Genomic DNA, 22,115 nt, shown 5'->3' on the forward strand with positions numbered 1-22,115 from the left:
CAACGTGTGTTTGCTATTCCAGTCAGAAGTCTGACACGTAAACCCCTCGCTCCCCATCGACAGCGTCTCAGCCCTAGGACGTTCCCGACGTTCGCCAGCCCGGTCTCTTCGCGCACGAAACGAGTGTATGACTGGTGTCACATTGTCCTCGGCGGTTCTCAGCGCCCCACCACTGCAGGGCTAAGTTGTGGCAGCAAATGAAAGATGGGGGGGGGGGGGGCTTCTGGAGCCACCGCCAGGCCCTGGGGACCCGAGACCCAGCAGCAGGCCAAGCGCAACCTCCTCCCGCGGTGCTTCTTGTTATTATCTCATGGCATTCCTGGGTTTGGCCCCTTCCCCGTTAAAAGGACTGCATTACTTCCGCCTCTTCTCACTTGTCAAAACCAATTTGCTTTCCTATTATCGCCCCCCCCCACTCCCACCCCCACCCTCAGCGAAGCCCCCTAAACTCGACCCTCCACGTCTCGGCCAAAAACTGCGGCGCAACCTGGTTTCCCTTCACGCTGAACCCGCAGCAAGGGCCCCTCCCCCCGCCCAAGGTTTACCCCGTTATCTTCCCCTCCGCTTCCCGCTCCGACCCACACTCGCTTTCTCCCTCTTTTAATCCTCCCTCTTCTTGCTCTTTCTTTTCCCACCAGCCGGAGTCCAGACCCTGAAGCCCAGAAGAAACGCGTTGACGGGCCACACAAAGAACTCGAAATTCCTCCTCCGCCGCTTCCGGACAAACAAAGCGCCGTAAACGGGCGGTAAAACTTTTTGCTCTGCCCATCCCGCTCCCCCCCCCCAGCATCCCCTCCTCGATGAGCGCCCTGACAGTGACATCACAGACGCTCTTCATTAGGAGGGAAAGCTCAATTATATCAGTTGATATTTGCTTCCAAAACTAATTATCCCGCTTGCACGGCACGGCTGACTGAGCTTGGCCTCGCTTCTGGGGCACTTTGGTTACTGATGTGATTTGGTCTTGGCTCCGAGCCCCCCCCCCCGACACCCCCCCAGTACCCCTTCCGTACTCTGGTACGTTCCGCCTCTCTGTCCACTTTGCGGAAAACTTCCACTTTTTCTCAACGTGTCTTTTTGCAAACGGTTGAGGTGCGGCGCGTTGCCACGCGTGTGCATTGTGGTGTTACGACACACACCGTGTGTGTTTTCGCTTCGTGTGCAGATTGCTGCTCGGCACAAAGGCCCTTGTAACTGGCCTCTCAACCTTTCCTTCCAGGGTGCTCTTGTTTCCTTCCCTTTCGCTCTTACATTTAACTGTCTCTGCCCTCAAAAGTGACTTACGATAATTTGCCCACTTGCACACACACACACACACACACACACACACACAAAATATCTACAACAACCGTTTGTCCCGAACGGGGATCACGGTGAACCGGAGCCTAATCCGGCAACACAGGGCTGGAGGGAGAGGGGACACACCCTGGACGGGACGCCAGTCCATCGCAAGGCACCCCAAGCGGGACTCGAACCCCAGACCCGCCACCATCGTTGCGGTTCAGTTCACACACACACACACACATTTTCAGAACCGCTTGTCCCATACGGGGTCACGGGGAACCGGAGCCTACCCGGTAACACAGGGCGTAAGGCCGGAGGGGGAGGGGACACACCCAGGACGGGACGCCAGTCCGTCGCAAGGCACCCCAAGTGGGACTCGAACCCCAAACCCACCGGACAGCAGGACTGCGGTCCAACCCACTGCGCCACCGCACCCCCCGGTTCAGTTCAATTCAATGTATTTTTATAGAGCTCTGCTCACGCAGTGACACAGAGCGTTCGAACGCACAAATTCATCAGACAAAGGAAAGAAAGAAGACACTTGACTACGGACCGTCCCAGACTTCCCCAAACTGAAAATTCCGTATCGTACAAATTGAGACAAAATCGTCGAAGGTGCAAGATGAAACTATGCTTGAGCTTGCAGAACTGAGAATTAATGGCTATATGAAATATAATTTTACTGTCTATGCTCTCGTGCGTATCAGTGTCTAACAATGATACACTGCTCATAACACAGATACCCGTCTTGGACGTTTAGTGCGTTACCTGTGAGTCGAATCAGATAAAATGAAGGTTTTGCTTATGGAAACACAAAGCGTATATAGAAAATTCTTTCGCAGGGAAAACAGCGCATTTGTTTCATGGCAAATAACCCGTAGCCGGCGCTCTGAATATCCACGCGTGACACGCCGGTACGGTGTCATTTCTCGCACGGAGACTTCGAACTTTTTGTTCACACTCCCCCGATCGCAATGGACCGATTTCTGTTTCTGGTGCAGTTTCACCCGGAACAAACGCGGTTACAAAGAGCAAAAGGCAGCCGGCGATCGCCAGTCAGAGCAGGATCGCCGCGACCATCTCGGCGCAGACGAACAGCGAACCGGGCTTTCAGGGACGCGCGGGGGTCTCCGTCAAATTTCGGATCGCGTCGGTTTGGTCGAGAAGAAATATGAACCCCGAGCTGAGAAGTCCATGATGAAACCAGCAGGTGGCGAAGCGCTAAAGGACAACGACGACACATTTAACGGGAATCGCTTCGGTAAAAGTTGCTCGAGGGCGAGCAGCCATGCTCTGGGGGTAGAACGTCACTCATTCAAACACGCTGTCTGAAAGCACTTATCCCGAGCAGGGTCGCGGCCAACCGGAGCCTAACCCGGCAACACGGGGCGCAAGGCTGGAGCCGGAGGGGACGCGCCCAGGACGGGACGCCAGTCCATCGCAAGACACCCCCTGCGGGACTCGAACCCCAGACCCACTGGAGAGCAGGCCCTGGCTAAACCCGCTGCACCGCCGCCGCCGCCGTAGAACATCACTCCTCGTACACAATATCCGTTTACAAAACTAAAGAAACGAGCAGGTCGTCAAACTGTAAGCCGATGGCCGGCACGTCGCTCCGAACGCGATCGTTTGTTAATCGGTTACGCCGCGGCCTCATACCGTTCACTTCGAAGGCCTCTTGCCACGAAAACGCATCCTAAATGTTACGCACTTCGTTTAAAGCCAAGGCTCCCTCGCTCCGCGTTTTCTCTTCATTTGCTTTGCGAGGCGGACTCGGCGGCTCCATGGCGACCGCAGGATTGCGCCAGATGACGCCGCGTCACCGAGGCCGTGGAGCCGAAAGGCATCCCGGCAGATCTGGACCGTCGGCCCTCGGAACAGGTGTCCGCGGCGGGGGGCCCGCTAGCGTTTCATCTTTCGTTCGCCGTTCATTAGCCGCGTTACTGAAATAACATCCCAAAGCCGAGCCTTCTGCTGAAGATGCAGGTTACGTGCGGGCAGAGCATCATTAGCCCAACACGCACGCGGAGCAGCTGAAGAAATTCATTTTGGGCGCGCGCCGTTACTGTCACGCACAGAATACGTCGTCGTTTACAGAGAGCCGCCGCGTTTAGTCGTCCTTTGAGCGGGAACGTGACCTTTGACGCAACGGAATGCTGAGCGAGCCGTTTTCTTCCTGGACGAACGAAGCCGAGAGGCCCGTAAATCCGCTTCGCACAAACTTATTCCGGTGCCCTTGAAGTTCGGGAGGCCGGACTCAGCCTTGAGAAATACGAGGCTTTTAATGCCGAACACCGACAGGCAGCATAACCTGCCATTTTCACTCGTCTGCTGTACGAGGAAATGTATCAAGGGCCAGCGGGTGGCGTAACTGTTAAAGCCACCGCCGTGGTACCCGGGCTGGAATTCCACATGTACCCTGAACTGCTTTCCCACCTCTGTTTCAAAATGTATTTCACTTATTTAAGTTATAAATTGCTCACAGTTTCTTCTTGTTGGGCATCGATTCCCCCTTATAAGGGCTGAGGAAGCCGGCCGGCCGTTACAGAAGCACCCCGTGCTGACTGAAGATGATGAGCGGCAGGGTGACGGTGAGTGGCATGGTGGCATGGTGGCACAGCCAGTAGCGCTGCTGTCTCGCAGTCCCTGGATGGTGCGAGAGGATGTGGGTTTGATCCCTGCTCAGTCTGTGTAGAGTTTGCATGTTCTGCGTGGGTTTCCTCTGGGCGCTCTGGTTTCCGCCCACACTCCAAAGACTTGCTGATCAGGTTCACTCGCAGTGTGTGAGTGACAGAGAGAGAGTGTGTGTGTGTGTGTGTGTGTGTGTGTGTGTGTGTGTGTGTGTGTGTGTGTGTGTGTTCCACCGATGTATGGATGGGTGACCCATTGTAAGTAGTGTATCTAGCAGTGTAAGTCACCGCGGTGAATACGGTGTGTGGGCTCATAACACTACATAGAGTTCATTGGAAGTCGCTCTGGAGAAAATGGGTCTGATAAATAAAGGTAAATGTCATGGATGGAAATAGTGGAATTCTAAAACAATGAAACATCTCTAATTTCTCTGGCAAAATACAAAAACTAACAGTATATAATAAAATGCAAACAGCTCGTGTTATTGTGCTGGGATGTGCTAATAAATGTATTCCGTGATGTTTTACACTGTCACTCGTTGTCAAGGTGTGAAATTTACTACGCCACCAAGCGTAAAGACAACGAGAGAAGAACGTGCAGATTCGCTTTAGCTTGTTTTTCTGATTTTTCCCGAGAAGCCCGAACGCTCACACTGGTACCGCGTCGAATGAGCGCGTGGCGACCCCCCGTCGCGTCGCCTTTCGACACCGAGGCGCTCGCGGCCCACGCGCCGCGCTCCCGACGTGTGTGCGCCGGGCCTCGTTCGACGTGCGCCGCGTTTGTCGAGCGAAACATCTCGGAGTCGTGCGACGCTTTCGGTTAAAACGCTCCCTCGAAGGCGCTCTCCGTTCCGATAACGTCGAGGTAATTAAGAGTAATTAAGTTCTCCATTAACAGGAGGTTCAAGGCCCTACGACAACAATTAATTACACGAGTGATCTCGCGCCGTACATTTCCGACACACGATGTGGAAATCTGAGGAAAGGCTGCTATTTTAGTCTTTCATTAGAGAAACATGTGTCTCGCAACGACTAACACCCAGAGGACGGAGGGTCAAGAGATGCGAGTCTGAGGCCGGTGCTCAATTAACAGCATAATTACATGGAATTATTTAAGAACTTATTCAAATAAAGAAAAAAAAAGCACGCACTGCCGAACCCGAGGCCAGAACTAGTACCAATAAAAAATTTTTCTCGCTTTACTTTTCCGATTCTCGCCCTTTACGTCAGGTGTTTTCAAAGGACCTTTCCTGGGAATTTGTGTTTTGAGCTTCATCAGCATCTCCCTTCCTTCCCCTCATTTCCTCCAGTTATGTTTTGGATTTCCCCACATGAATAATTTCGCAACGCGCTTTTCTTCAAAAGTCTGTCGCGCGAATCAACGCATTGAGTTCTGCGCCCTTACGGTTCCCGGCACCATCTTATTTATTTATCAGGCTGTAATATGATCCTTCTGAAATGCTTAAAGGAGGTTTGACACTGCTTATTGTGTTTACTGTGTCATACTTTTTATTTCTTCTGCGAGAAAATACTTTACAGGCGGTCCCTGATTTACGAAGGGGTTGTAATCTGCGAAACCCACCGGAAGTCGAAAATATCGTACGTCGAAAATGCATTTAATACACCAAATACACACCTCTGCGTGACAGACCGGGAGATGCCGATCGCCGTCGCTGCCCAGCATCACGAGAGAGTATCGCACCGCACATCGGTTGCCCGGGAAAAGAATCGAAATTCAACGTACGGTTTGCGCCCAACGTCTATCGCCAGCTCACCGTCGTAAAGTCGAGAAATCGTAAGTCGAGCCATCGTAAGTCGGGGAGCATCTCTGTATTTGACACCGTGGGCACCAAAGTGTGGTACTTGAACGAGCCAGTACACACCAGTACACGCGAGTATAATAAAAGGCGTGACAAGAATCGGTTCGCTCCTTGCGGAACATCGCTACCAAACTCAGCACGTAGGCCTGCTGCGAACGATAACCGCGCAAAGAGAACGAGAGGAAACGGGGGCCGTGATGTTTGAGTGACGGCGAAACCGGCGTCGCCGCCTCGTCCTAGACGACGTCTCGGAGGCGCGACGTTAATGCTTCCGTTGCCATGGTTTCGGGCAGATGTCGACGTATCCACCGCCGTCACCAAAAAATAAATAAATAAGCAATGCAGACCGACAACTCCGTGTCTCTGCTCTAACGTGATTTTTGGAATATGGCACGAGCGAGAAACACGGAAATCCACTTTCATATCACACGTACGTCCGGTTTGAACCATCGGCTCTACAGCTGTGTTTACGTTCAAGCGTTTTTTTGCATTTGAAGCTGTATTTTAGGTGGACTGGGTGAATTCTGCTGATTCTACCCGTTCCATTTCTTCTCCTTGGGAATCACCCGAGTCTTCGTTGCTTGGTCTGCGGTTCGGCTCCGAGCGCCGTCCGACGCGCTCGAAAGCGGCTCCGAAGAGAAGCGGTCGATTTATTTCCGCTCGGATCATTTTAACCGCTCGATGGAGGGAATTAGTGGGGGTGCGGTGGCGCAGTGGGTTGAACCACAGTCCTGCTCTCTGGTGGGTCTGGGGTTCGAGTCCCGCTTGGGGTGCCTTGCGATGGACTGGCATCCCGTCCTGGGTGTGTCCCCTCTCCCTCTGGCCTTACGCCCTGTGTTACCGGGTAGGCTCCGGTTCCCCGTGACCCCATATGGGACAAGCGGTTCTGAAAATGTGTGTGTGTGTGTGTGTGTGTGTGTGTGTGTGTGTGTGTGTGTGTGTGTGTGTGTGTGGAGGGAATTATTATTTCGAGTCGGAAAAACGGAAACACGGCATCAAAAATTGCGATAAACTTGTATCGCAGGAAAATGTTCTTTGTTCTCCGATTGGAAAAATGCACGCGAGTCTGAATGAAAACGGCGGATACAATGATTGTCCTTCGATACTCTTGTCTCGGATGATTGCTGGACGCATATTAAAACAGTCGGTTCATTTGCGGGAACAACGGCGGGATTACGATTGCTCTCATTATAATCACGATTATCTGTTCCATTCTCATCGTATTTATCATCACACTCATCATAGCTTTTGGGTAAACTGTTGATCAACTCTGTTCTGCTGCAGAGTCTCGGTTGCGAATGATGGTATAATCTTGCATCAATCACCCTGCAGCTCACCGTGTGCATGGGTACAATACCGACAGCGATACCGGCTTCCGGCAGCTACGGGGCCGAACAGATTTATGGGTATTTTTGCCCTTCTCCGACTCTATCTGTGTTGAGCCTCGCCATTCGTAGGTCTTTAGCAGTTCTGCTCTGAGGATGAGAGATGAGCGTCTCGCACACGTGCGTAACCGATCCGGACTCGCTCGCCGTCCGACGCGTTTCGTCTTTGTGTCTTCGTGCGTCCCGCGTAGTTGCGCCGTTTTCCCGCTGCTTTCTTCTTCCCCCTTCCTCACGGACTCCAAGCGATATTTCTGTGCGCTTTCTTACCTTCTCGTTGTCGTCGCCGCGCAGGCACCTCAACCGGCAGCACCTGACGCCGATTAGGCGCCTGTCCGCAATCGGAGCGCTCGTTTATAAAAACCATCCCCAGCGCCGTCCCTGTGGCGGAGTCTCTTAGGGACAACCGTCCCTCCCGCGTCCGCGGCGCCTTACCGGGCCTCCTCCGCGTACCTTGCCCCCGTTCCTGTCTCCCACGGCATCGAACCTCGCTTCGCGTCTTCGGATTCTCCTCTCGGACCACGTTTGCACCTCGGGTTGAACCGCGCTTGTCCCCGACTAAGAGTCTTGCCTCGTCCCAAGTATCTTTATAATGAATGATCCCGCAGTTGGGTTCACGCCCGGGTCTCCGGTCTGATCTGTGCGACACTGATCTCCTTGGGCGACCCTTTGTGCCCCTCTTTCTCTTGCTTATCTCTCCTTGTTTCTGCCTGGCTGGTGAGGTGTGGGTCTCTCCTCTTCCTGACCGGTGCATCACTTTCTTGCCTTTCTCTCATCCTCTCCCTGCTTTCCTTTTTCTCTTTTCTCTCCTTCACCGTTTCATTTCAATCTCAGTTGTTCTAATCTTTGTCTGGTCTCTCCCCGGGTTCCACAGTAGTTCTGTTGACCTACATTATTCACTCAGCAGACACTTTTGTCCAAAGCGACTTCCAATGAACTCTATGTAGTGTTATGAGCCCACACACCTTATTCACCACGGTGACTTACACTGCTAGATACACTACTTAGACCGGGTCACTCATCCACACATCAATGGAACACACACTCTCTCTCTGTCACTCACACACTGTGGGTGAACCTGAACAGCATGTCTTTGGAGTGTGGGAGGAAACCAGAGCACCTGGAGGAAACCCACGCAGACGCAGGGAGAGCAAGCAAACTCCACGCAGACTGAGCGGGGATCGAACCCACGTCCTCTCGCACCACCCGGGCGCTGCGTCTTACGGAATCTAGACAGTCGATCGCTGCTAAAGAGATGCTCTGATCCAGTCGGGTCCTGTTCTGTCTTGCTGGCTTTTGTATCCTGTAGGGTCACGTAAGACTCTTGCTTGGATGGAAGGCTTTTAAACTGGGAAACTTTCAACACTTTAACGTAGTCTAATGAAGGCAAATGCTTCGTTCATAGAAAATCCAAGTCCCTCGCACACAGTGTATATTAGATGCTGCCCAAAAGGTTTATTAGACCCTGGAGCACCTGTGCGTTGGCTTTCTCAAGGTGACCTGACACTATATTAAGACGAGGAGCTGAAAGTTGAGTTGACGCCACAGGACGACTTCGTCTGAGCGTTTCTCTTTCCAAATGTCCACACGCGTATTTCTAATCCACGGTCCGCATTATTCCGGCTGCTGTCGTAAATATGCGGCTTTGCAGAAGTGAGGCTTTTTGAAAATATATAGGGATAAGTGATAACTGTCCCAAATGGGACTTGAACTTGTGTCCCTCCGATGTAAACAGCCAGTGGCTACATGTGTGAATCTGGGAGTGTGTGACGAGCTCTGAAAGAACGCATTCAGTGTGTCGCGGATGGGTTGCGACCCTCTGAGAAACGGCGACCGCGCACGGAAGAGCTCGGTCGCGTAACGGGGGCAGCGGGAAGGCTGTGAGTGACGGGTTGAGACCCGTCGCAGTGGAGGAAAGAAGGTTTGGATTCATCCACCCGCTGTATTTGCGGGGAAAAAAAAACGCGAAACGTGTCTCTCTTCAACGAATGAACAATAGCGACGAGGAAGCGGACGGGCGGACAGGGTCATGGTGACATTCGCAAGTGGGGAGGACCGGACCAGCCAACTGGGTTCACTTGTCGGTCACCAGTTCTGGGGTCTCCTAGTCTCAGCTCTTTTGAAAAAGATCCGTGAAGCAGAATTAAAGTGATCTACCTCCCGACTCCGGGTCCCGGGCTGGGAAGGGGGGGGGGGGGGGGGCAGGAGGTTTGTGTGTAATGAGTGGCTCTCAGCCCACCAACCTCAGCCACTTTGAAATATAACTAAATGGCCTGGACTCCAGGGCCCTGCAAGAGGCCATGAAGTGAAAACAACAGCAAAAATACTGTGGTAGCAAGGGCCAGAGAGAGGGTACAGAAGACCAACGGCACTACAACGCAACACTCGGAGAAAGGCAACGAGGGAGCTGTAGGGAAACACTGTAAATAGGAGAGACGTGGAGGCTGTCGGAGAGAGAGGAGGAACTCTCGTGAAATCAAGTGTAAAAACGAGAGCAGAGACAAAGCAGGAAGGGAAAGAGGAAACGACAATGTAAAGGTGACACAGTAAGAGCTGGGAGTGAACAAGGTGACACCGGCAGGGTAATACCGTATCGGACAGAGATGCAAGTAGAGGCCGACCCTGCAAGGGCGGTATGGCGGCACAGCGAGTAGCTCTGCTGTCTCGCAGCCCCTGGATGGTGCGAGAGGATGTGGGTTTGATCCCCCCTCACGCTGTGTGGAGTTTGCATGTTCTGCGTGGGTTTCCTCTGGGTGCTCTGGTTTCCGCCCACACTCCAAAGACTAGCTGATCAGTTTCACCTGTAGTGTGTGAGTAACAGAGAGAGTGTGTGTGTTCCACTGATGTATGGATGCATGACCCAGCGTAAGATGTGTATCTAGCAGTGTAAGTCACCGCAGTGAATAAGGTCTGTGGGCAGATAACGCTACACAGAGTTCATTGGAAGTCACTTTGGACAAAAGTGTCTGATAAATAAATAAATGCAATGAAAAGGCTAATATGTGTCAAAAACAGAAGAGGAACTGTGGTTTCTGATAGATCCACTGTGAGAGACAGATCATTTCCCTTATGCGGACTTTACAGCTTTTCATGGACATTTATTGCTTTATTTAAGGCCAAAGTATGACACTGAAATGCTGGCGAGCGCGTAACCAAGAGCAATTTGTGAGGGATCGGTGCGACAGAAAAAACGCAACATTTATTATTTGGGGGCCCGATCGCCGAAAACATCGAAACCTCACGTGAGGAAGCCATGTGGACAACTGTCCCTGAGCCAGCGCCGTACCGCGGCGTTACGGGATCGCTGCGTGTCAACAGGAAAACTTCAAGCACCGGGCTTTAGAGAAACTTCACAAGCTCTGGAAAGATCCCCTCCAACTCCCATGACGCACAATAGTGTTGAAGCACCTTTCGCTTTGAAGCTACAGAGTAAACCCCCCCCCCCCGCCCCGCACCTCCGAAAACGTACACCCTCCGCTCCGAAGTGGAGCTTCTCAGCCCTCTGGATCCTCATTAAAGGGAAAGAAAAACTTCTCAATAAAGCTGATCGGGAGTGACACGGGCCCATTCTCGGGCCAATGGCGCGGCCTGTCCGCCGGGAGGGTGGGAGCTCGGCGCTGGGATCCGGTGCCGGACCACGGGGGGGGCGTTATCCGGACGACCTCTGAGCTTCACAGTTTGGGGTCAGGCTACATCCCTCCGTGGGGCAGCCCGTTCACGGTCTCGCACGTCTCTGTCAAAGGAGAGAGCTGCTGAAGCTCTCCAGGGGAGCGGGGGCCACGTGGGGAGGTTGAAGAAGGGATATGGAAAGAGAGGCGAAGAGACGCGCAGGTAGGGCAGCAGAGGTAAGACGCGGCGGGAGACGGAGAGGCTGAGAACACGAGCGGGGAGGCAGAAGGAGACGGGAAGGGGTGCGAGAGACAGATGACGAAGCACGAGAAACGCAAAGCTACCGGGACGAACACATGAGGGACACGCTTGGCTCGAAGCACTTTAAATAGATCTTTCCCAAGTTCCTTCCCATGACAGCTGAGGAAATGCGCACTGGTCATACTTCTGTTCTTTCTCGAGTGCTTTATTTTTATTTCGCTCTATTTCTCAAAGTGCAGTACAAATAACTCCTCTTCGCTCCGCTCTCCGGAACTCGGCGCTGTGACTCCGCTCTCAGCGGGATGCGCTCGCTTTTCCCCGCTCATCTCCGACGAGCACGTACGGGTCTGCTCAGCGAACGTTTCGCAGCGCGTGTCGAACAACGGCGAGAACCGATCCGTTTCGGCGACACTCTTCTTCAAAGGAGGCGGAAACACGTGTATCGAGCGCGCTGGTAACCGGCTCTCTTATACAGGTGGGTCACCTTTGCTGGAGAAACTCACGACAAGCACCTTGTGCTACATCAGAAGCAGAATTCGAACCCGGGTCTTTTGGCACTTTTCTCCAAAGCAACTTACAGCGTTAAGGTTACAACTATTCACCCATTGATACAGCTGGGTAATTTTACCAGAGCAGTTCAGGGTAAGTACCTTGCTCAAGGGTACTATAGCTAGAGGAGGGAATCGACCCCACGCCCTTCAAGTACAAAGGCGGCCGTCCTAACCCCTGCACTACCAGCCGTGCCCCGTTCGAACGCCAACGGGGCTGATGACTACACTTTACTGCACTTTTACCAGCCACGCCGTACACTGCAGCACACCCCTCTTAGAATAAGAAATGAGCAGCACCCATGAGCGAGGCGCTGACTTATGACCGTGAGTAAACGTAAGATTCTCCTGTATAAACAGTTCCGTTCTCATGTGCGACAGTGCGAGTTGAACAAAATATTGCTGGAGGCGTCATCAGCTCCTTTCTTCTCCCATCCACACGCATCTCCACTGCCGTTTCTCACACACTGAAAGGAAGTACTGTACGCACATTCCCCCGAAGGTATGTGCCGAAACTGGCACACATTTTCTCATTTACATTTACGTTTATTCATTTATCAGACGCTCTTCTCCAAAGTGACTTCCAATGAACTCTATGTAGCGTTATGAGGGTGGGAGGAAACCAGAGCACCCAGAGGAAACCCAGGCAGACACGGCGAGAACGCGCAAACTCCACGCAGACTGAGCGGGGATCGAACCCACGTCCTCTTCCTGCGAGACATATCCTTCTCGTGTCCTTATTTGACACAAAACAACTGTGACTTCCAGCGGTCGTCTCTTTGGCAACTAAATGTTCTCCAGCTAATTGCCAATTATAGGAGCTGCGAAGATGCCAAGGGATGGATGCATCTTTTATGTATTTCCTCGCTTTTGCAGGGCGGAATCCCATGGGGGGTGGGGTGTCCTCGTGAGTTGATTGCTGAGGTTTTGACAGATATTTATTGTCTTTTTATTTGCAATTGAAATTGAAGCCACGGATCACATTTCTCGTCAGTGCAGCACTGGACACTTAAGGTTGCCAAGACCGCCTCCCAGTGTCGGTGTGTCGCATTGCAGTGACACCCCCCGCACTCCCACAACATCAAATAGACAGTCACACAATCATAAAAACCACAGCAGGTGGCATCATGGATGGTGAGGCAAATAAACATACGAAGAAACCGTACTAACGACGCATGAATTAATGGAGATAACTTTTCTGCGGCCCCCATGTCAACGGGTGGGAAAAACCAAGAGCCCTTCGCTCACTTGGAGAAAGGACGTCGGTATTTAGAGGTCGACCATTTATTAGAGGTCAGTTATCTTTGGGACCACCCCCCCTCCTGGAGAAATCTGAGCATGTGAGAAGAGTAAGGGTCAACTGCCCCCTAGTGGCCATGGAGCACATCAGCAGCCCTCAGGAGGACTGAGACCACAGAGCAGGGGCACCACCAGCAAAGTGGGCAGCACAGCTCCACTCGGTGATTTATGCAGCATCAACATTCATTGTGGGCATCGTTTACGCGTTAGGTGTCATGAACAACAGAACCATAGAGAGCAGCAGTGAAGGCAATGCAGAAGCAGCAGGTGGGACAGTGCGAGGGGCAGAAGGTGAGGCCTCTGTTGTTGGTTCTAAAATAAAATGACTGTACCACACAGGTGGCACGGCGGGGAGCGGTACCGCCTCACAGTGCCTGGGTGGTGCGAGAGGATGTGGGTTCGATCCCTGCTCAGTCTGTGCGGAGTTTGCATGTTCTGGGTGCTCTGGTTTCCTCCCACACTCCACAGACATGCTGTTCAGGTTCACCCAGAGGGTCTGAGTGACAGAGAGAGAGAGAGCGTGTGTGTGTGTGTTCCACTGATGTGTGGATGAGTGACCCGGTGTAAGTGGTGTATCAAGCAGTGTAAGTCACCGCGGTGAATAAGGTGTGTGGGCTGATAGTAACACTACATAGAGTCCAGTGGAAGTCGCTTTGGAGAAGAGCGTCTGATAAATAAATAAATCAATGTAAATATCTGCCCGGAACTGTCATAGTTATTTCTATGTCTATGTCTGCTGAACACTTAAATGTAAAGCCGCGAAAATCTCCAAAATCCACCCTCTCTCAGCCCTGGCTCTTGTTCTCTGCCAACAAAGGCGTAAACTAAGCAAATCCCGCCCCAATGGCCTTAGTGGGGAAGCCAGGAACTCCATATATTTGCTCCGTGCTGGTGAAGGAGCACCAGCACGACTCCAGGGTTTGCTGTTACTCGATGTGCTGAACCAGGTGTGCTGGCTGAGACTTTGGGGAAACACTGAGCCAAGCGGCAAAATGACAGTTAAGATAACTGGCGATGCGATCGGGGGGGGGGGGTGCGGTGGGTTGGACCGGGTCCTGCTCTCCAGTGGGTATGGGGTTCGAGTCCCGCTTGGGGTGCCTTGCGACGGACTGGCGTCCCGTCCTGGGTGCGTCCCCTCCCCCTCCGGCCTTATGCCCTGCATCGCCGGGTTAGGCTCCGGCTCCCTGCGATCCCGTGTGGGACCAGCGGTTCAGACAGTGTGTGTGTGTGTGTGTGTGTGTGTGTGTGTGTGTGTAATGCGATCAGGACTAGGAGCCCACCAACCTGCGTACATTTCTTCTACCTCCATTCACCTTCCTTGCGCTTCCTTTACGTTGTAAAAAATACCTTAACAGAACTGCTCTCCGAGGTACCGGTCCATGCGCTCCGCAGCCTACGTTTCATACCCTTACTGACCGTCTATTTCACCGTTTCTTTGTGATATTAGGTGTCGACTAAGTTGAGGCCTTCAGGACACCCTGCGAAGTTTTACTCCACGCAGGTAAAAACGTAGTTTCGACGGTACCGATCAAAACAAGCACGTTCACAGCAAAAAAAAAAAAAAGGAAAAATGATCATTTCATTAAGAAACTGCGAAAGCAGCATCCAAGGGTCTTAACGCGTGCGTTCTCTGTCGCGCAAACATGTCTTGCGTGTCAGTGTCTAAAAACCGTGCTCTGACCAGCATTATAGGCACATGGAGATGATTCATAAATGATGTATAAAATGATGAAAATCTCTTCACCACACCGATGAGAATGAAAACTGTTATCATCGTTTAAATTTTACTTATTCCCTCCTTCATGATTCGTTTGATCCCTCATTATTTATTCCCCCCCAAAAAATGAATCCCTCTATGTGTGTACGTTTATGTGTCTGTGTTTATGGGTTTTTCTTGTCCGCTCTACACTCGGAGCCATTGGAAACCGAAGCAGAATTCGTCGCACGTGTGTGCAAAGTTGGCCAAATAAATTGGATTGCGATTGTGATTCGAAAAGTGCTCAGAATTTGAGAAACGGCGCTCGATGCAGACCTTTCACTTTCGCACAAAAGGTTCGCGGCACGACGCACGTAGAGAAGAAACAGAAAAAATTTAATCGTTCATATTTACATCAGAGTTAAGGAGTTCCACAGTCCTAACAACTCCACACCTTCCTTGGAAACACGGTAAAGGTGTGTTTATCCACGTGTGGTAAACTGCGGTTTTAAAGTAAAGTACGGCTATGGCAGCACTAACGGCGCTGATGCTACTTGTTCATTTCGGGTCGAACCGAACCCCGGACGCGCTTGGGCCAAAGGCCTTTGTCATCAGGTACCATGCGGAGGAAGGTCTGTGGTTCAATGTCACCGCTAGGAAACAAATACATATACAACTTTAATTCTTATCCTTAATTATGTATTATTTCAGTTTTCTGACTCTTCGGCGCTGGTCCGAATAATCTTTCCTGGACTTCTGCGGGGTGCACGTTATTACATTTTCTAATTAAATTATAGTTGTAGAAAAATATCACAACGATCTTACATTTGTGTGTGTGTGTAGGAGAAGGGCCGGTATTTATTAGATGGAGGTGTGCAAATGGAAGAAGTGAGACAGAATGAGTTCCCAGTACTGCTGAGTTTCCTCTATGAGTTCTTTTATACCAGGATGTACCGTGGTAACATCGTGCTAGAGGTTAAGGTACGCCGGTGAGGGCGAGACTGGGTAAGAAAGATGCCGGGTGTTCGGGGCAGTTACATGGGCCGTTGAGAGGCACCGTCGAGGAAAGCGGGAAATATGGTCGGAGGCTCGGATCACGTTTCGAGAACGGGGGGAAAGCGTGTCCCGGAGGCCAGCGGACGTGTATGGATGGATGGATGGATGGATGGATGGATGGATGGATGGATGGATGTAAAAATGTCGCGTGTCCTGCAGACCGTAAATGCGTAGCACACGGTCAGACATCTGACGGAGACCAGATATAGATGAACGGTCGATGCGGCGTAGATATATGCGCACTAGATACAGACGAGACGTACGTGAGAAATTACACGGAGTGTCGGGCGTGGTTAGATCAGAAAAAGCAGGCGAGCGGACATTAGACGGAGAGCAGAGACGAGAACAAGGGCGGAAGAAGGAGCAGGAAGCAGGTTCCACCCCTGCGCCCCGAGGCTCCGCTTGTCACGTTGCAGTCATCGGAGTAGCAGCAGTGCACTTTGACCCCAGGTGCCCTGTAACCCTGACTGTTGGCTTGGCTGCAGAACGATTTGTAGGAGCAGGACTTCATCACGCCATCTGATGGGAAGAAGGAGAGATTAATATTCCACTGATGAATGGACGAGTGACCTGGTGTTAAGTGGTGTATCTAGCAGTGTAAGTCACCGCGGTGAATAAGGTGCGCGGGCTCATAACACTACATGGAGTTCGTTGGAAGTCGCTTTGGACAAAAGTATCCGCTAAATAAATGAATGTAAATGTTAATAAATGTAATGTGCCTTCATGGGCAACTATATCAATATCAATACGAGTGTCTGTCGCACGCAGACGCCGCATCACGTGTCGGAAATCTCCGCCATCTGCCCCCGTCTCAAATTTCCCATTAATCCGATTAGACGGGAGCAAACTGTCCACCAAAACAAGCCGCCGCAATACGTGTCGCGCCGACGCTCACGTTTTCTGCGGTGCTGCGAGCAACGTTCCGGAAATATAACGTGGCGGCAACGCGACGAGAAAGAAACCGTGGGCCTTCTCGGAAACGGCGTGACGCGAAGGCCGACGCTCACGCCGCCGGGGGGCGTTTAAACGCTTCACTCCGGTCTTTCCTGGAGGCGGCGGCACCACTTCTGGCGGTTTCTCACATTTAACTTTCCGTCACTCTGAAACGAGGTGGCAATTTACACCGAAACACCTGATACGCGTCGCTGCTCTAATATTAGAAGTAAAAAACCGGACAAATAGATGGCAGGACGACGTTAATAAAAGAGGAAGCGGCGAGGGTGCGTTTAGGCTCCGGATGCTCTCGGCCACGTCTCGCAACGGGACGAATGCGACTCGCGGAAAGGAAAACGGCGTCGACCGGCAGCGCCGTGGCGGTCGACGATCCGCGTTCGGAGCCTCGGTCTCGTCCGCGGTGCGCGACGGGAAGCCCGAGGACAAACCCCCGGGGATGAGCGGGCAGAGCCACGAGAGCATCTCGGAGACTCACTGCCGTGGCCTCGGACGACGGCGCAGGCGTCCGAGTAGCTGGGACACGACTTGGAGCCCTGCCGGTTACAGTCCTCATCGCTGGAACCCATGCAGGTGTAACATCTCAGTGCCTCACCTGGAGCGGAGCAGAGCAGAGCAGAGCACCACGAGTTAGTATGAATCTGTGACCCTGACTTAGGGCGGTGTAGAGGGTCCGGCTTTGGCGTCGCAGCCTCCTCTCTCCAGTTCGAATCCCATTTCTGTTGTCATACCCTTGAGTAAAGTACACACACACACAGTCTGAAACCACTTGTCCCGAGTGGGGTCACAGCGAACCGGAGCCTAACCCGGCAACAGAGGGCGCAAGGCCGGAGGGGGAGGGGACACACCCAGGACGGGACGCCGGTCCATCGCAAGGCACCTCGAGCGGGATTCGAACCCCATACCCACCGGAGAGCAGGACCCGGTCCAACCCATCGCGCCACCACACCCCTTGAGCAAAGTACTTCCCTTGAATTACTGCGCTAAGAATACGCTTCTGTCAACAGGTAAATTATCGTAACCACCTTAGCCACCGAAATAGGAAATAACGATAATTGCAAGAGCCCACGTAAGCAGAGTAAACGGAACTGCGCAGAGACAGTACGCACGAGCGGTAAAGTACACCGCTCTGCTCTGAAACATCTGTCCATCTTCACCAGCTCCTCGTCATGCTAGGAGCACCATGGTCCACAAGCGGTTTCAGGAAGCGCAGAGAGGAAAGTGGGCTACGTCCTCGCACGCGTCCAGGAGCAGATTCCCTCGCGTGCTCGGGCGCATCGAGGCACCGGCTCGTGGCGGCGGCAGCTCTTCTGAACGTCCGACGAAATCGGCGTAAGAGGAGGAGCGCGTCGAGTCCACGGAGACGGCACGGGGGCCGAAGTCGGAGCCACGGCCCTAGATCCGTGAGGACGAAGCGCTTGCCGCGGAGCCGCGTTGCAGATGAACATGTGAAGCAACCCCTGGAGCCAGTGACGAACGCAGATTTATGCGGTTCTGCGCAGCGCTGCGGGACACATCCCGGTCCAGAATGAGCAGAGCGGACACAGCAAGGGTCAAGGCACTGGGCCAAAACACTGTCGGGTGGGAGAGGGAAAGAATCGATGAAGCCATCACCTTTAGTGACGTGAGTGAAGAATGGGGTTAATGCAGGTCTGCGAGGTCGTGTCTTTGGCATTTCTGCACGACGACACTCTGGTCTACGGTCGCCGTCGGCATGTTCCGTCACATCTGCGCCCATCCTGGGTAATTAGGGTCAGCGACATGTGGGAGGGCATCTGAGTTTGATTAACACCAATAGCCAGTGGCCACGTTCAGCTCGCGGGGCCGGCGAGCGCCGCTCTTCCCCTGCAGCTCACGCATTTCCAGGACCTTTGGTGGCACGGCAAGACCGCGTGCGGTCCTGCTCCACAACCGAGTGGTTCATCAGCTGCATTGACTGTCTTTCGCAGAAGGTCTCTTGCATTTCCCCAAAAACAAGAGAAGTGAAACAAATTTAAGACCCAGGTTATGGCCTACAAGAGCATCAGTAGAACTGCTCCCAGATATCTACAAGACCTGATGATCCGCTACACCCCAACTGGAGCGCAACGTTCTTCCACATCTGCCCGCTTGGTGGTCCCACAACGAAAAGTAAAGCACGAAGGTTTTCGGTTCAGGCTCCGTTGCGGTGGAGCGACCTCCCCCTCTCGCTCGGAACTGCTGAATCCATGTCCGCATTTAAAAAAGCTCTTAAAACTCACCTCTTCCAGACTCATATGGTGTCTCTTCCCGCTAATGTAATGAACACGTGGTATTTTCCATGAGATGTTTGTCGCTTTGGAGAAAAGTGTCCGCTAAATGAATAAATGTACATGTAAATATAAGTGTTTACCTGTTTCTAGTGGCTTTGGCACTAGATGCCCTTGACCCAGAGCGCTGCCATGGGCCAGTAGGTTCAGCAGAAGTTGAGTACGGTTGAGTGAGTCTCTGCTCATGCTGTACTGCTCAAGATCAAGACACGGTACAGTAAATTACCCTGCTGAATAAATGGCTTGAACACTATAATTCACTATATGAATAGAACTATTAGCAGAGCAGCAAACTAACACTCACGTCACCAAATTGGAGGGAAGAGAGAGGAAGATGTGAACCGCGGGTCCCGCCGGTACGTCCGTTATGCCAACCGATCTCTGCAAACGCTGTCCGCCGACTCAAAGGAGCTTTTGAAACGCTCCTTCAGATGTTTTCGCGAAACGGTTCGATCAGATGTCTCTGTGAAACCATCTCCAGAACACCGCTTTTAAAGGCGCTTCTCCGAGGTACGAGCCCTAAACCCGAAGGCATCCTCGGCGACATGCTCTTGTCCCCTTGGCCGGGAGATCTTTTTTCACGTTCTGCCTTTTAACGTGATCAAATAAACGTCGGCGCTGAAGAATGGAGAGCGACGCGGAGCAAAAAGGTAAATGGTTCCGCCGGCATTTGGATCTGAAACGTAGCCGTCATCCCTCATGTCTTTTTCCTGTCCATTTTATTAAGCCGGTCGGATAAAGGTCGGCTACAAACGAAGCAGAACTGCAGATCGTCTGAGCCCTGACGTAAAGCCTGATGTAAAGATGTTGACCGTAGTGAGAAAACTCTTTTATTGGAGTGTGTCTCTCCAAGGGTCCCTCACCCGGGAAGTGCGATCGCCGTCCGTCTCATTATTGTAGCTTCCTTTAGACTCTTTGAATAAATATCCAAGCGTCCCCAGGGCTGCGGATACCGTAAGTGTGTGTGTGTGTGTGTGTGTGTGTGTGAGTGATACTTCCACCGAGTACGAGGGGGCCTTCGGCGATACCACCCCAGACCCTACACTCCGCCCCAGGACCCCGCGTTGTCATTAGCTCCTTACCGGCTTACGCAGCAAGATGAGACACCCGTTGAGAAGCGACGATAACACACGGCGGCAAATGGGGAAGAACACAGTCGAGAGCCCCAATTAACCTATTTCAGTGAGTCCTTGATGCGTCTCCTTATTAATCTCATTTTAAAAAGAGGAGACGTCCTAAGTACAGGCGGTCCCCCATTTACGACGGGGTTACGTTCCGCGAAACCCGTCGCAAGTCGAAAACGCATTTAATACACGCCTCCGCGCGACGAACCGGGAGATGCGGATCGCTGCCGCTGCCCAGCATCGCGAGAGAGTATCGTTCCGCGTGTCTCTTGTCTGGGAAAGAATCTAGATTCCAAGTAGGGTTTCTACCGAATGTCTATCGCCGGCTCACCGTCGTAAAGTCGAAAAAATCGGAAATCGAACCGTCGCGCATCTATACCGTGCGCCACAAAACCCACAATGCAAAATAATTAAGGCGCGAAGCAAGCGTTTATCTGTGTTTTAAATGAAGCCGTTCAGTCAACGTTGGCGGTAAATATTCAGAATTTAGACAAATCAGTTCCTATAACAACAAAACATCCTCAGTCTCCATTGGTTCAGAGAAATAAAACTTCAGAAAGAAGGCAGAAAGAGAGAGAAATAAAAAAGCGAAAAGTTTTGAACAAACAAGGCATGATTTAGTGGTTTCTACACATATATCACAAAAAAGTATGAGAAAAAAAAATTATATATATATATATATATATATATATATACACACACACACACACACACACACATACACACACACAGGTGGTCCCTGATTTACGATGGTTCGATTTAGGATTTTTTCGACTTTACGACGGTGAGCTGGCGATAGACGCTCAGTAGAAACCGTACTTTGAATTTAGAATTTTTTCGCCCACAGACAAGCGATATGCAGCGCGATACTCTCTCGCAACGCTGGGCAGCGGCAGCGATCCGCATCTCCCGGCGTGTAATGCCGAGGTGCGTATCAGGTGTATTAAATGCATTTTCGACTTACGATATTTTCCACTAACGTAACCCCGTCGTAAATCGGGGACCACCTGTAGATATACCGCATTGTAGTACGAACTGCAGTATCAACAGAACATACAACGTATCATCTACGTGTTGCAAACATCTAAAACAAATGAAAGCGGGGGAAAGAAGCACAAGAGGATGCCGGGGATGGAAATGAAGGAAACATGACGGAGAAACAAAAGAGTGAGACGCGAAGAGAGCCGGACGCCGGGAGCGGAGGTCTTACTGCGGGCGGCGAGGAGGACGCACAGCAGCAGGCAGCAGCTCGCGGGTCGCATGGCGTCGCTTCGGCGTCGCTTTTGCTCTCGGCCGCTCGACCGCACAATGAAAAGCAGGTTGTTTGCTGCTCAAGCCCTGATGTTAATCCACTCTATGAGGGGCTAATACCCCTGCGTGCATCGACAAGGAGATTAGCGGTTGGCGAGCGGGACCGGAGGCCTCCCTCCGAACGCCGCTGCGCTCGCGGACGGAAAAGGACGGCTCGGCGGCGACGGGCGCCCCGCCCCTCGCACGCGGTCTGCCTTCGGGCGGCACGGGCACGTGCGAACGCGAAGCCTCCCTCCCGGCGCTCCTTGCGGCCGCACACCAAATGGCGAGGAGCGCTCGTGAACGATCTCGTTCTCCCGCGAATCCCTCCCTCCCTCTGGCCTTCGGTTCTGGCCGAGACCATCGCTGCCACGGAACCGGGCCCCGTCCCTCGCGTCCCCTAGCGGCGCAGCCTCGGCGGCCTCGCGATGCGGCCCCAGGGTGGGATGGAGGTCAAGGTGTGCGACCGTGAAGCGGAGGAGGCGGCCGCCGACAGGTTGAACCGGAGCGTCCGGTTCGCAGAAGCGCGCCGACATCCCCCCACTGAGGAGGGCACACGGCGACGGTTCACCGAACGACACTGGAACCTCAGCTGATCCCCAGCGTCTGGAGGACAGCAGTCAGAGAAGACACACGAGAGGGATTAGCAGAGACATCTTCGCCACGCTCGGACAGCAGCGTTATTGTGTAACGGAACGTGACCGTTATGTGAAATACGTGTATATGAAATATGTAAATATGTGACTCTTCCTGCTAATGTAATGAGCACATTGTACTTTCTGTGAGATGTTTGTCACTTTGGAGAAAAGCGTCCGATAAACGTATACATGCAAACGTCACGGTAGATATGGGTTTGATACGAAGCTAGATGAGGGCC

The sequence above is a fragment of the Scleropages formosus genome, chromosome 8 (genome assembly GCF_900964775.1).
Source record: "Scleropages formosus chromosome 8, fSclFor1.1, whole genome shotgun sequence".
Classification (NCBI taxonomy): Eukaryota; Metazoa; Chordata; class Actinopteri; order Osteoglossiformes; family Osteoglossidae; genus Scleropages; species Scleropages formosus.